The sequence below is a fragment of the Phocoena phocoena genome, chromosome 8 (assembly GCF_963924675.1).
Source record: "Phocoena phocoena chromosome 8, mPhoPho1.1, whole genome shotgun sequence".
NCBI lineage: Eukaryota > Metazoa > Chordata > Mammalia > Artiodactyla > Phocoenidae > Phocoena > Phocoena phocoena.
Genome location: NC_089226.1, coordinates 13,850,161 through 13,863,967, shown reverse-complemented (window position 1 = coordinate 13,863,967; position 13,807 = coordinate 13,850,161). Strand labels below are relative to the sequence as shown.

Genomic DNA, 13,807 nt, shown 5'->3' with positions numbered 1-13,807 from the left:
ACTTTTGAATTTAGGTCTTAGAAAGGCCATATAGCTTTTACTTTGTTTTCTGGGACACTTGCTCTTGGAACCGCCATATGCGATGTCTGACGACCCTAAGGCTATGCTGTTGAAGCCCCCGTCCTGTGGAGAGGCACCATGTAAACACTCTAGACCCACGTGAACCTAGCTTTCAGAGTCATTTCAGCCCAGGCTCCGGTCATGTAGATAAAGAAGCTTCCAGACAATCCAGCCCCAAGCTGTTTGAGTTGTCCGCCTAACTGTTCGAGTTTTCAAGCTGAGGTCCCAGATAGTGCGGGACAGAGACAAGTCTGAATTCCAGATCCACAGAATCCGTGAACTTAATAAAACGGTGGTTGTTTGAAGCTGTTGTTTTAGGTGATTTGTTATGTAGCAATAGGTACCTGATACATAAATTGGTACCTAGAAGTGTGGTACCTAAACATGCTTTAAAACCCTAAACATGGGGCAGTGGCTTTGGAGCTGGGTGGTGGGCAAAGGTCTGCAGGATAAGCAGCAAGGAGGCTGTAGTGCAGGCCGGAGGGGCTGTGAATGAACTAGTGGGAGAGGCTGGGAAAGCAGTAAGGAAACTGTTTGGAGGCTGGACCAAGGGCGACTCATGTTATATACGGTGGAGAAACAATGGGCAAAAACATTGCTTTTGGTAACAGAAAACGCACCTACTGAGTGTGGATTTAGCTAAAGGGATCTAGAGACGGAATGCTGAAAGTGTCATTTGGGTGCTTCTAGCTGGCATGATAAGGTATTATAAGAGAGATGAGCTAAATGAGGAGCTGTCCAGTTTGCTGAGATGGAAAAGAAAACTGGTCTCATTTCCAGTCTCTCCAGCAGGCAATAGATTCTCAAAGTGAAAACTAGCCTAAGGGTAAAGATTAAATCAAGCGTATGACTGTAGAAACTTCGTTCAGACTCCAGGAAGATTTAAGACGGTGCTTAGTAGACCTTCTCAGTTAAGAAAAAGGGTTTCTGAGAAAATTAAGGATGCTGTCCCATAGCAGAAATAGAGTCTTCTTGAAACTAATTATGCATGTGACTTTTGGTGCACAAAGTGAACCCAATAATACTCACAGAAAACCCATAAAGTTTTAAAGAGTATTGTGTTGGCAAAAACTCTATCAGTTTGGACTCAAAGGGAATGACACAGTTAAAAATGAAAAGAGGCCTTGGGCCCCCCAACTATCTATGGACAGTAAGCTGGCCAATATTCACACAGGCCTTTTCTTATGGAAAAGAAAATCCTCTCAGAGGGCAGAACCAAGAGCCCAGAGGATATAACTAGAAGCCAAGGGGAACTGAGCTCTATTCAAGTAACATTCCCTGCCTCTGGAGTAGGGGTCCTGATAATAGTGCCTGGTTGGATTCCAGAATGGCTTTGAATTCCATGATTGCTATGTGCCCCCCTTTTAAGGGGAGCATCTATTGAGGTTATCCTCTACATGATTTACCATTGTATGCTGGGCACGTGGGGAGCAGTTTTCTTGTCTTGTTAGCTCACAGACTTCTGGATCAAAAGGAGCCACACCCGAGGAGTTGTACCCCAGGAGATTCAGCCACATCCAGACCTGCTGCATGTTATGAGATCAAGGACTTTGAGCCTGCTGTCATGATTGGATACTACTTCGGGTGTTTTGGTAGGAGGTGTATATTTCACATGTGGGAAGGCTGTGCATCATTAGGGGTAGAGGGCAGACTGTGGTAGATTGCTACCTTCATGGCTCTCCAGGGAGTCACACCTCTTCCATATTGATTCTGGACTCAGCTATATGACATACGTTGGCCAATGGGATTTGAGCAAATGTGATCAGGCAGAAACTTCATAAATGCTTGTGCATTAGGGCTTGCTGCTTCTTTTTTTTGTTTTCACTTTAACGGTTTTTAATGAAAGTTGTATGCAAGATTACTTTACTCCTGCATCTTCTCAATTGTTTCGTTCTTATATTTGCCCTTTTCCTTTCCTACTTGGTGAGATTTGGCTTTACATTCGAGGATCTTTCTGCGGTCTTTATCCAGCTTTAGTCTGGTGATAACCACCTTGCTGGAGTGAATGCCCACATGGACAGTCGTACCATTAGCCTTCTCCCACTGCACTCGCTCATTGCAGATGACATATTTCTTCCTGTAAACCTGGACTACTTTGCCCATTTGCTGCCCTTTGTAGTGCCATCGTACAACCTGAACTTCATCATCCTTTCGGATGGGCATGGATCGAACATCGTACTTCTGTCTCAGCTCTTTAGAAAGAGGGGAAGACATAATCTTCCTGCGAATGTGGGAAGGTGCACTGAAATTTCTTTTCCGGTTTTCCATCAGTCAGAAGTCACAAAGGGATTGAACTTCATTTTGGCCGCTGGCACTTCAGCGATGGCTGTAAAAGGGAAGAGCGCTTGCTTCTTAGAACCCAGCTGCCACGTGAGGAAGCCCGAGCTAGCCGCATGGAGACAGCTGAACTGAAATGCTCCAGTTAACAGCCCCACCGAATTGCCAGGTATTGAGTGAGACGTTCTAAGTTCGTCCAGCCCCCCGTCCACCTGTCAACTGACAACAAATACATGGGTGAGCCCTGTAAGTCCGTATGGAGTACAGATGAGCCGTCCCAGCTGACCCCTGACCAAACTGCTGACTCACAGAATGGTTGTTGCCTTTAGTTACTAGTCCAAGTGGTTTGTTACACAGCAGTAGATAACAAATAAACCAGGTGAAGAGAAGGAAGGGCATTTAAGGTGAAGGAGAGGGCATGAACAAAGGCGTAGAGACAAAGCAAAGCAAAGCGCATGTGGGAAAATACAGGTGGTTTGGGGGTTGCCTGTGGCAATGAATGTTGAGAGGGATATCTGGCAAAACGGGGAAGACCCATTTGAGGAACGTGGGTAATGTGAGGTCATCAGAGTTTTATCGGAAGGGTGTGGAATGGCCAGAGAGATGCCTTCTTTCAAAAGATTACTCTGGGGCGGTGTAGGGGATTAACAGAGGGCCACATGGAGCGTCTCCTGCTCAGCTGGTCCTTTCGTCTTGTAGTGGGTTCAGAGCAGAGGTAGAGCGGCAGAAGGCAGCTTCTGGGGGAACAGTGTGGTGTGATGGACACTTCCTTGAGGTCAGGGTCTGTGTCTGCCTTATTTACTGTTGTATCTCTAGGGCCTCCGGGTCCTAGCACAAAGCAGATTCTTAATAAATATTTTTGAATGAACATATAAAGAAATAAGAGCAATCAAGTATCGTTGGTGCTATTTGTCAGGCAAAAAAGGGAGGAAATTCCAAGGAGAGTTTGGGAGAAAGTAGTGGTTATTTTTCTGGAAAGAAGAAGAAAGGCGTTTCCAACAGAGGGAGTCTCAGAAACAAAGGCATGGAAGTGTGAACTGTGTCTGGGGAACAACACATTCTGAAGTTCTGTGTGGTTCACACATGGATTGGGCAGGGGGAGTGGAGGGATGGTGCCTGAGATGTGGCTGGGGAGGGAGAAGAAGCCAGATCACAGAAGACTGGATTTATAAGGCTAAAGGTTTTAGACTTTATGCAGTAAGCAGTGGGGAGCCATGGCAGGCTCTGAAACAGGGAGAAGTGTGATGAGACTTGCTTTCTGGAGAGATGAGTGGAAACTGATGCGATGGTGTGGGATTGGAAGGATGCACAGGACTGGATGCAGCACAATTGGGACCATAGGAGTTCGGTTGAAGGGGATGAGGACCTGAAATGGGACAGGAGCAGTGGAGATGGAAGAGGTGGGACAGATGAAAGAGACCCACATGGGAGAATTCACAGCACACGGGCACTTCATAGGTGTGTTTGGTGAGGTCTGGCAAGAATTCCCAGGTTTTTGGTGTGGTTGCTCTGAAAGAAGAGAAGAGATGAGGCAGCTTTGAGGCAAAAGATCATGAGTTCAATGTCAGCCATGTTGAGTTTGAGGTCCTGTGGGACGCGCAGTGCAGAGGTCCAGGCTGGGGCTGAGGAGCAAGGTCTGAGCGGAGGGCAAATGTCTAGTAGGTGTTGGCAAATAGGTGGTAATGAGCGCCCAGCGGGCACCGTGGTCCTAGAAGAAAACAAAACCCAGGACAGGACCTGAAGGAGCACTGGTGTTTAAGCCACAAAGGAGTGTGAGGAAGTGCCAGGAGAGAGCCAGGAGAGAGCCACACCCCAGGAATGGGCAAGTGGTCAGTGATGTCAAGTAAAGACTAAAACGCGTTCACTAGACTTAACCACAGGGTGGTCACCGGGTGAGGACAGTTTCAGAAGCTGGTGGGAGCTGAGGTCTGAGGTCATTGTTTAAAAATATAGGTTTTATTATGATTTAGGTATGGCAGGGCCAGCAGATGAGGAGATGACTACCACTGAAAAGGTAGTTGGTTATATTCATAGATCTCAAGAGGGATGCACGCCACTCTACGGGGGGTGGGGGGGCTGCACTGGGAGGCACCAGTGTTGGAGGCGGAGGCAAATGGGATATTGTGGGCAAGAGCCATTTTTGTGGTTTCTGTGGGAAGGGACAGATAAGGCAGATTAAACAGGTTTAGGATTGGCTAGTTTGAATAATCTCAGTGGTCTCTGGGGCACAAGGGTGTCTGCAGTTGGCTGGTACCTGGCCATGGGATGATTAGGGCAGGTGGCTAGTGATCTGGAATGTGAGAGCCTGATAAAGGAGATGGTTGAGGGTGTGGGCACCCTCAAATCCGATTGGTTAATTGAATTAGATTGGTTAATTTGTTTGGTTGATTGAATTGGTTGGTTTGCATTTGAAAGGTGCACTGGTGGGTGAGTGGTTTACTACTTCCAGGGATTGGCTGCCCCTGGGAGGGGCGGTCACCCCAGATGTCAAAGCATCAGAATACAGAAAATAAACTACCTGGTTAATATAGTCATGTGTTGGGCAGTGAGTCGGAAAAGACTGAGGATGTGAACCTGGTATGTGAGGGGCTGCTGGTGGTTTCCTCTTCTCTCATAGGAGGCTAGAGGTGGTGAGGGGGGTTGCTGGTTTCCAAAGCAAAGGACTGGAGTCTCCCATGAAGGTCAGGACCTGCCCGCTGGTGAGATCTTGCCCGTGCCCATCTCCTGGGCAGCAGCGCCTGGCAAAGATGCTCGAGAGCATGGGCTGTGGGGCTGCTGGGCTTTTTCAGGCTCAACCTCAGGGTTTTGGCTTGGCTGAGCTCAGCTCTTCTCAGTCTGCACAAAGTCAGAGGAGGGCCAGAAAGGGCTGTCTGAGAGGTGAGAATAGCCCCCCTGAGTCCTGACTCAGTCTCTCCAGTAAAGGGAAAACGGATTAGCAGTTTTTTGGCGGGTACCGCTGTGCCTAGGGATAAACAAGACTCATCCTTGTGGAATGTGAGCAGAGTTAGCATTTTTTTTACTGGCTTTTGGGGAAAACAAAAAAATACGGGCAGAGGTCCCACAGCTGTCTGAAGCCACCTCCACCTTAACTTTTCCAGAGCCAGGACACATCTTGGGCAAAGCTGCCTTGTAAGCAAGCTGTTACCTCCTGACTCGCAAGCTCATAATATGTTAACTCCTTCTGAAGAGGCTGACAATTACTCAACACCCCTTTCCAGCTGGCTTCGGCCAATAGAATGGCGGCATGCAAATACAGCATCCTGCAGCTACTCTGGGTCAGGCTAATCCAAAGTAGGAGGAATTTTCTCTAAGAGGGGAAATTCAACTCTTAGACGGGGAAAATGAAAAAAAAAATAGAAACCTTTTCTTTATGTTGGAGGCATTTCTGCTGCTCGTTGGCAGGAAGGAAGGGAGGAGAATGTCGATGGGTATTCTTTTTTCCGAATGCACTGAGTAGGAAAGCATGTGTTTCAGCTTCTCTGGTGAGAGCATGAGGTACAGTCCAGGAGTCCGTGTGATGCTGTGTGTGTGTGGGGGCGGGGGCAGTGGTGGTGGCTGGAGCTCTCTGTTCACTTAGACACTCCCCCCAGCCCCTCTCTTCAGCCTTCCCAGGAAGATCTCTGTCCATCCAACCTTCCAGGAGCTATTAGAGGAATGGGTAGACCTGGGTGGGGAGTGACTCCGAGTACAAAATCTTTCTTAGCCCAAACCCTGGGAGTCATCCTCTCTTGCTTTCACCCCCATAACCAGCCTTTCCTCTGAGTTTGAGTTCTACCTGTAAAATGCTTCTTGGAGGCAGCTCTTCTTTCCACCCTCACTGACACAGCCCTAGCGCTAGTACTCATCTTCTCTCACTTGGAGTATTGCAGTAGCCTGCTAATTGGTCTCCTGATGCCAGTTTGTTGCACATGGCTCCACAATGCTACCAGAGTGATTTTTTTCCCCCGAAACCATGTTAAAAAATTTTTTTACATACTTAAAATGTTTGTAATGCATATATGTGGTTCTAAATTCAATGATACCAAAGAACATGGAGTAAAAAGTAAATCTTGATCAACTCCTGTCCTCTAGCCATTGCTACAGTTGTTAGCAATCATGTATCCTTCCTGAAATAATCCATGAATATAACATTGCAAATCTGTTTTTTAGAGGAGAGGTATGGAGCACACACAAATATAGTCTTTTATACATTTTGCTGTGCATCTTATTTTTTCACTGAACAATGTCTCTTGAGCATCATTTTCTTGACATATCAGGACATATGGATTTGACTAATTCTCTTATCAGTGGTATAACATTCCATTTATGATCATATTACAGGCTCTTTAACCAGTCCCCTATCAGTGGCTATTTAGGTGATTTACAAACTGTACTATTACAAACAATGCTTCAGTGAATGATTTATACAAATATAATTTTACATGTGTTTGATCTATCAAATTTCTTAGGATTTGAGTGCCTTTAAATATTATTACTAAATGTCCAATTCAAATTATATTACTAAATATTTTCCCTCTTGCAAAAATGAAGAACATGTTTATAACTTCAGTCCAAACTCTTCCCTGAGCTCTGGCCCATTGATCAACTATTACTTAGTAGAGCCACATGGAGATCTGATATGTCCTAAATTGACCTCCAGTCTTTTCTACTGCATAAATGGGACCCCCATCAGCACAGTTGCTTAAGCCAAAAACTCTGAAGTCATCTATGATTACTTCATTTCCCATGCCGCCCACTCACGTCTCCCATCTACCTTCCATAAACCTTTTAACTCCACAGCCTCCTACAGCTGCAGTCTTCCACCAAAATAATTTCACCGCTACCACTCAAAGCTTACATCATCTTTCCTCTGGACTAATGCAGTCATAATAAGAGTAAATGGCTTATAAAGCACTTTCTACGTGCCGGGCACTGTCTAAGTGTATTACAAACACTAGTTCTTTTTAATCTCAAAATAACCCTCAAGGTAGGTGTACCATTTTTAACCCCGTTTTACAAATGAGGAACTGAGGCACAGAGAAGTTCATCAACAGGTATGAGGCTGAGCTCTTGAATACTATTTTCAACTGTTCCTTAAATTTATTAAATAATCTTCCTTGTGCCCCTTACAGGCCATTTTCCAAATCAATGCTCTTTTTAGACATGGAGCAGATCATGTCCTGCTCCTCTTTAAAACTCTTCAGTGGGGACTTCCCTGGTGGCGCAGTGGATAGGACTCTGTGCTTCCAGAGGGAGCAGGCGGCCTGGGTTCAACCCCTGGTCAGGGAACTAGATCCCACATGCATGCTGCAACTAAGCGTTCACATGCCACAACTAAGGAGCCCGCAAGCCAAAACTAAGGCGCTCATCTGCCGTAACTAAGACCTGGTGCAACCAAATAAATAAATAAGTATTAAAGGGAAAAGATATGGGGATATATATATATGTATAGCTGATTCACTTTGTTATAAAGCAGAAAATAACACGCCATTGTAAAGCAATTGTACTCCAATAAAGATGTTTAAAAAATTAAATATTAGGGGCTTCCCTGGTGGCGCAGTGGTTGAGAGTCCGCCTGCCGATGCAGGGGACACGGGTTCGTGCCCCGGTCTGGGAAGATCCCACATGCCGCGGAGCGGCTGGGCCCGTGAGCCATGACCGCTGAGCCTGCGCGTCCGGGGCCTGTGTTCCGCAACGGGAGAGGCCACAGCAGTGAGAGGCCTGCGTATCGCAAAAAAAAAAAAAAAAAAAAAAAAAAAAAAAAAAATTAAATATTAGAAAAAAAACCACATTTGCTAGAAATAAATAAATAAAAAAATAAAACTCTTCAATAACAATATTTTCTCTTTTCTTTTAGAACAAAACTCAAATTCCTATACGGGACTGCATGTGTAGGCTCTGCATTTCTCTTTGCCTTACCTAGCATCATCTTCCTCACCAACATCACGCTTGACAGTCTGTCTTTTGGTCCTTGGATATTTCAGTCCTGTCCCACCTCATCTTCCACTGTTACTAATCTTCTTCCTCTTCCTCTTCCTTTTATTTTTTATTTTTATTTTTTTTCCCGGTACGCGGGCTTCTCACTGTTGCGGCCCCGCTCGCTGCAGAGCACAGGCTCCGGACGCGCAGGCTCAGAGGCCATGGCTCATGGGCCCAGCCGCTCCGCTGCATGTGGGATCCTCCCGGACCGGGGCACGAACCCGTGTCCCCTGCATCGGCAGGCGGACTCTCTACCACTGCGCCACCAGGGAAGCCCTTCCTCTTCCTTTTAAAAAATACCTTAATGAGATTTTCTAGGTTTCTTTATTTGGGTCATGTATGGTCTTAAAAAAAAAACTTATCTAGTTTTTTTTCATTACACTTTCTTACATTACACTTTTTAACCTAGTTTTACATTACACTTTTTAACCTATTAGTGTTATCATGTACATAGATACTGATGTTTGAAAAGCATATTTATTGAATTGGAAAGACCTTGCCAATCAATGTTAAGTGAATTAAATGTTTGTGAAATGCTATACAGCGCTGCTTAATACAGCACAGTAACACCTGTGGCTATTTAAATACATTTAAATTTAAACTATCTAAAATAAAATAAAATTAGAAATTCTCATCCTCAGTCACACTAGCTCCATTTCAAGTGCTCAGTAGCAACTGTGGCTAGCGGCTACCGTGTTGGACAGTGCAGATATAAAACATTGCCATCATTGCAGAAATGTCTGTTGGACTACATTGTTCTAGAATTTGATCCCATTTAAAAATAAAGTATATATATCATATATATGTTCATATAGATGTAGATCTATAAGTGGTATAGATTGTCTTTTATAATATGTACCTAAAATATATTGTTTTCTCTTTATAGAATACACCATTATTAACTAGAGAGGATATTCTAAATTGTTGAATATTTAAAGATCACCACATTTTTTTGAGAAATCTCTACTTTGCTGCATTTAAAAAATATATACTGCTTCATAGACATTTACTTAAAAAATTCCTATTTCATTCAAGGGAGAGTAACACAGTTAAACTTTTTCTTCATGTTGGGAGGATCTGATTTCATAAGCGAATCCCCCAGGAGAGTAAGAAAGAGAGAGAACTGGACAAGCCAGGCCACGCCCTCCAACACATCTCCTTAAATGCACTCTCAAGATGCCTGCACTTACTTCAGCCCACTCAGAAAACAGAAGGGAAAGCAACACTTCCAGAAATGAATGTTGCTAAGGATGAAGGGAATAGGGCACGCCCATTTATTAGGGTCCCCCTGAGGTTTCCCCAGTACAAACTCTGGCAGCTACCTTTTATCCAGCTCCTTACTGGGTAGCGTGGGGCCTCACGTCCCTGCCTCCTGAGCAATGTGGCCTCACTCTGGGGGCCTGGAACCTGTGGGGGTCAGGAGGCTTGGGGGAGTGTCAGGAAGAAGGGTGGGGGTCTTGTTTGTGCCACCTGAGGCTGAGGGATGCACTTCAGGAAGCCCCTTATTCTCACGGGAAGAGGCAGAATGGGGCGAGCTCCCCCCTACTATTCCGACTGCATATCCTTCAGTTCCCAATGGTGCTGGGTTGAAATTTAGGGAGGGGACTAGGGTGAGGTAAGACACTGTCTGGGGTGCAACATTTCAGAGGATGCCCAAAACCTCAGTGACAGAGATAAACAATATTTTATTGGCAATATTTCAAAAACCAAAACAAATGCAAAAAAAGCCATGATGAACAAGATACCAGCCTTTGAAACAAAGACTGGATCTGAGTCAACACTTGCACGATTCACATTGCTTGCATCACCTTTATCCTGGCCCTGTCACAAGAGAAGGACTGTTGTCAGCATCTTAAATGTAGCAAGAAGAATTTCCTTTTTAAAAAAGTACAAAACAGAGAATTCTCTGGTGTTCCAGTGTTCCAGAGTTCCAGGTTAGGGCTCTGTGCTTTCACTGCCGGGACCCAGGTTCAATCCCTGGTCAGGGAACTAAGATCCCGCAAGCCACAAGGTATGGCCAAACAAACAAACAAAAAACAATAAAAAGAATTAAACGTATAAAAATGCAGTGCTTCAAAGAAATATAATTACAAAGAGCGTATAATAGGAAATCATCAGGAACAAAGAGATCTGAAATAAAAAAAACCAAATGTGGTGGTTGTACAATATTGTGAATGTACTGAATGCTACTGACTTCAAATGGTTAAGTTCAGGTTATATGAATATAACCTCACAAAAAAGGATCACCTCAAAATGAAAAATAATTGTTGAAATGAAAACTCAGTGGATAGGTTTAAAAAGCACAGTTTTGACAGACACAGTTGAAGAAAAAAATAGTAAACGGAAAGGTGTATTTGGAGAAATTATCCAGAATGCCACAAAGAGGAAAAGGAGATGGAGAATATGAGAAATTAAGAGAGAGAAGCTAGAAATCAGATGGTCTGATAAATGTCTAATTAAAGGAGAGAAGAGAAAGAATGAAGGACAGGCAGTATCCAAAGAGATTCAAGTCACATCTATCATTAATAGTACAATAAGGAAAAAATGAACAATCCTTCATTTTAGTGGAAGATTTCAATGCATCTCTCTTGTTTATTGGTAAGTAGAAAAATATATATCAGCAATGGTATAATGAATGGAAACACAACACAGACTTTTTCTAATGGACCTATATAAAATTTGGCATCGAACAATTAGAAAACATTCTTTTCCCCCAAGTATACATGGAACATTCATAAAAATTAATGACAAAATTTCCCTACATATTTTAAAGTGTAGGCGTTATAATAGACTCTCTGTTTACAAAACAATTCAACAGAAGTTTATAACAAAAGGACAATTTAAAACATTTTCTATATATTTGGAAAAAAAACCAAAACCTGTCTCATGAACAAGAAGAAAGCATCGCATATATTTAAAAGTAATTAAACGCGCTGCCTTTGAGCCCTCGTCGCGCCTGCGCGTGGCGCCGGTCGTGGGGGGGGGGGGGGAGCGGGGCGGGGATATCAGGCTGCAGCGCCAGAGCAGCATGCGCTTGCGCATAACTGGGGCCGTCTGTCCCGCGGCGGCGGCTCTTTTAGCAGCGAGCTAGGCTGTGGCCCTAGGCTGCCGGGGCTGGGGGCGGGGGAAGACCTCGGGGGTCCTGCAGTCTCTGCTTATTCCTGTGCCTGTCCTGTGAGTCCGAGTGTCCTGTCCTCTCCGTGGAAATCAGTGAGACGGGGCAGGTTCATTCAAACGCGGCGTGGAGGGTGTCTGCAGGGAGGGGAGGTGAGAATCCGGCTGTGGCCTTGAACAGACAGCGCTGTAGTGCACTTGACACGAACTGGCTCCCGGCCTTGAGCTGCATGGGCTGAGCTCGTCTGGCTGAGGTGTATTCGCGGACTACTTAGAAAAACCGCCGTTTAGGGTCAACTGCTTATTTGGATATGCCCCAGATAGCTTGAACAGCTCACAAAGACAGGGTTCTGTGCATTGCGGGACGCAACATAGGCACCTAAATAAATGCACAGTCACTCCTTCGTAAGCCACTTTCTAGATGATAACGATCCCTCCTGGATTTAGGTGAAATGTGCATCATTTCTGAGTACAAGGCAGAACGTGTTGAAGGGCAGTTATGCACAAGTGCCATGTCTAGCCGCTTTGGTGCTTAATAACTGGAGGGGGGCCCCAAGTTAGCAGGGTTAGTAGGCAGTTGGTGTAAACTCTAGCTCAGGAGCAGGACTTTAAAAAATACAAATCGAGGATAATAGCGCCTACCTTATATCAGGGTGTGGTCTACTTTCGATCCTCTAACAGAACGGGTCCCCTGACCACCAAAGAAACTGAAGCTGCTACTGGCAGCTGAGGGCCCAGGTTTATTCTGTACCACAGTTTATTCTGTTCCTATTATCTAAACAGGATTAAGTAGAAATAACTTAGATGCTTATCTAGTATTTGACATGAGATATTTATTTTGTGAAACAGTGCAAGCGATTGTAAATCCCCACATACTATTTGATTAAGTGCAATAGGGTACAGTCATGTGTAATCTCTTTACACAATAGTGCATCTGGTCCTTTGCCTTTAATTATTGCACAAAAATTATAAGACCAGCGAAAAAGACATGCACACTGATAGGCAAATTGGCCTACACAATGATAAATCAGAACAGTACACTGACTGGAATGGTCCAATAATTTAAGTCAAATGTTTTAATGGTGCAATTAAAGTAATCAAATAAGGGTTCAAATACGTTTTTTCGATGTATTAATTTCTTTAAAGTCCTGTTCAGGCAAGGTGCTGTTGATGTTTAAAAAAACACAATTAGCTTTGTCCACAGATGTCAAAAGTTACCCAAGGTAAGTTTGATGTTGAATGCAGCTTTAAACAATTAAAAAATTGTATTGAGTGTACTTCTCAAAGCAAATTATACAGTTTGAGAGAACCCCGAAACCTGTAAACTAAATGTTCTTACACAAATGCACAAGATAAAGTTGGCAACGTTAGATGTCACGTTAAAAGAAAAGTAATTGAAACAGACTGACAATGGAAATACTACATATAAAAACTTGTAGGATACAGCAAAGATGTTTCAAGGGAAATTTATGGTTTTATATTCTTATATTAGAAAAGAAAAAAGGCTGAAGAACATTAATATAAGTATCCAAAGTAAGTGGCGGAGAAAAGAACAACAGAATAGGCTCAAAGAAAGCAGAAGGAAGGACGTAGTGAAAATATGGGCAGAAATCAGTGGAACGGAAAACACTGATGCAGCAGAAAGACTCAACAAAAGTTAAAGTTGGTTTCTCAAGAAGGTAAACGAAGAGACAAATCTCTGGTGTAATGAGGAGACAGAGGGAGGAAGAGAGAGAGAGAAGGAGAGAAAAAGATATATATAATTAACAGTATGAGTGAAAAGAGGATGTAGCTACAGATACAACAATGTTGAATAAAATAATGTCAACAAATAATACCATCTATGAATTTGAGGTTAGATAAAATGGACAAATCCCTAGAAGATATGTCACTTACCAAAATTCTGAATAGTGCTATAACATTAAAACAAGGTTATAGGCTTTTACAAGAGAGTTCTTTCAAAAATTTTAAAAAATTTTAATTAGGACTTCCCTGGTGGTACAGTGGTTGAGAGTCCGCCTGCCAATGCAGGGGACGCGGGTTCGTGCCCCGGTCCGGGAGGATCCCACATGCCGCGGAGCGGCTGGGCCCGTGAGCCATGGCCGCTGAGCCTGCGCGTCTGGAGCCTGTGGTCCGCAACGGGAGAGGCCACAACAGTGAGAGGCCCGCGTACCGCAAAAAAAAACACAAAAAAACCCAAAAAAAACAACAAAATCAAAATGGACTAAAGACTTGAACATAAGACCTGAAACCGTAAAGCTCCTAGAAGAAAACATAGGCGGTAAGCTTTTTTACGAGGTCTTAGTGATGATTTTTTGAATCTGATTCAAAAGCAAAGGCAACAAAAGCAAAAATCAAGTGGGACATCACACTGAAGGCAACCTATTGAATGAAAGAA

General features: G+C 43.9%; 1 non-coding gene and 1 pseudogene across 1 annotated transcript; one reads left to right on the top strand and one right to left on the bottom strand.

The window, feature by feature from the left end:
- Positions 1 to 1,923: 1,923 nt before the first annotated feature.
- On the bottom strand, positions 1,924 to 2,360 carry LOC136127097 (large ribosomal subunit protein uL24-like; annotated as a pseudogene).
- An 8,865-nt stretch (positions 2,361 to 11,225) lies between these two features.
- Positions 11,226 to 11,390, top strand: LOC136127694 (small nucleolar RNA SNORA76). Its single transcript, XR_010656152.1, has one exon. It is a non-coding gene; the product is annotated as a small nucleolar RNA SNORA76 (small nucleolar RNA).
- The last annotated feature ends 2,417 nt before the right edge of the window (positions 11,391 to 13,807 follow it).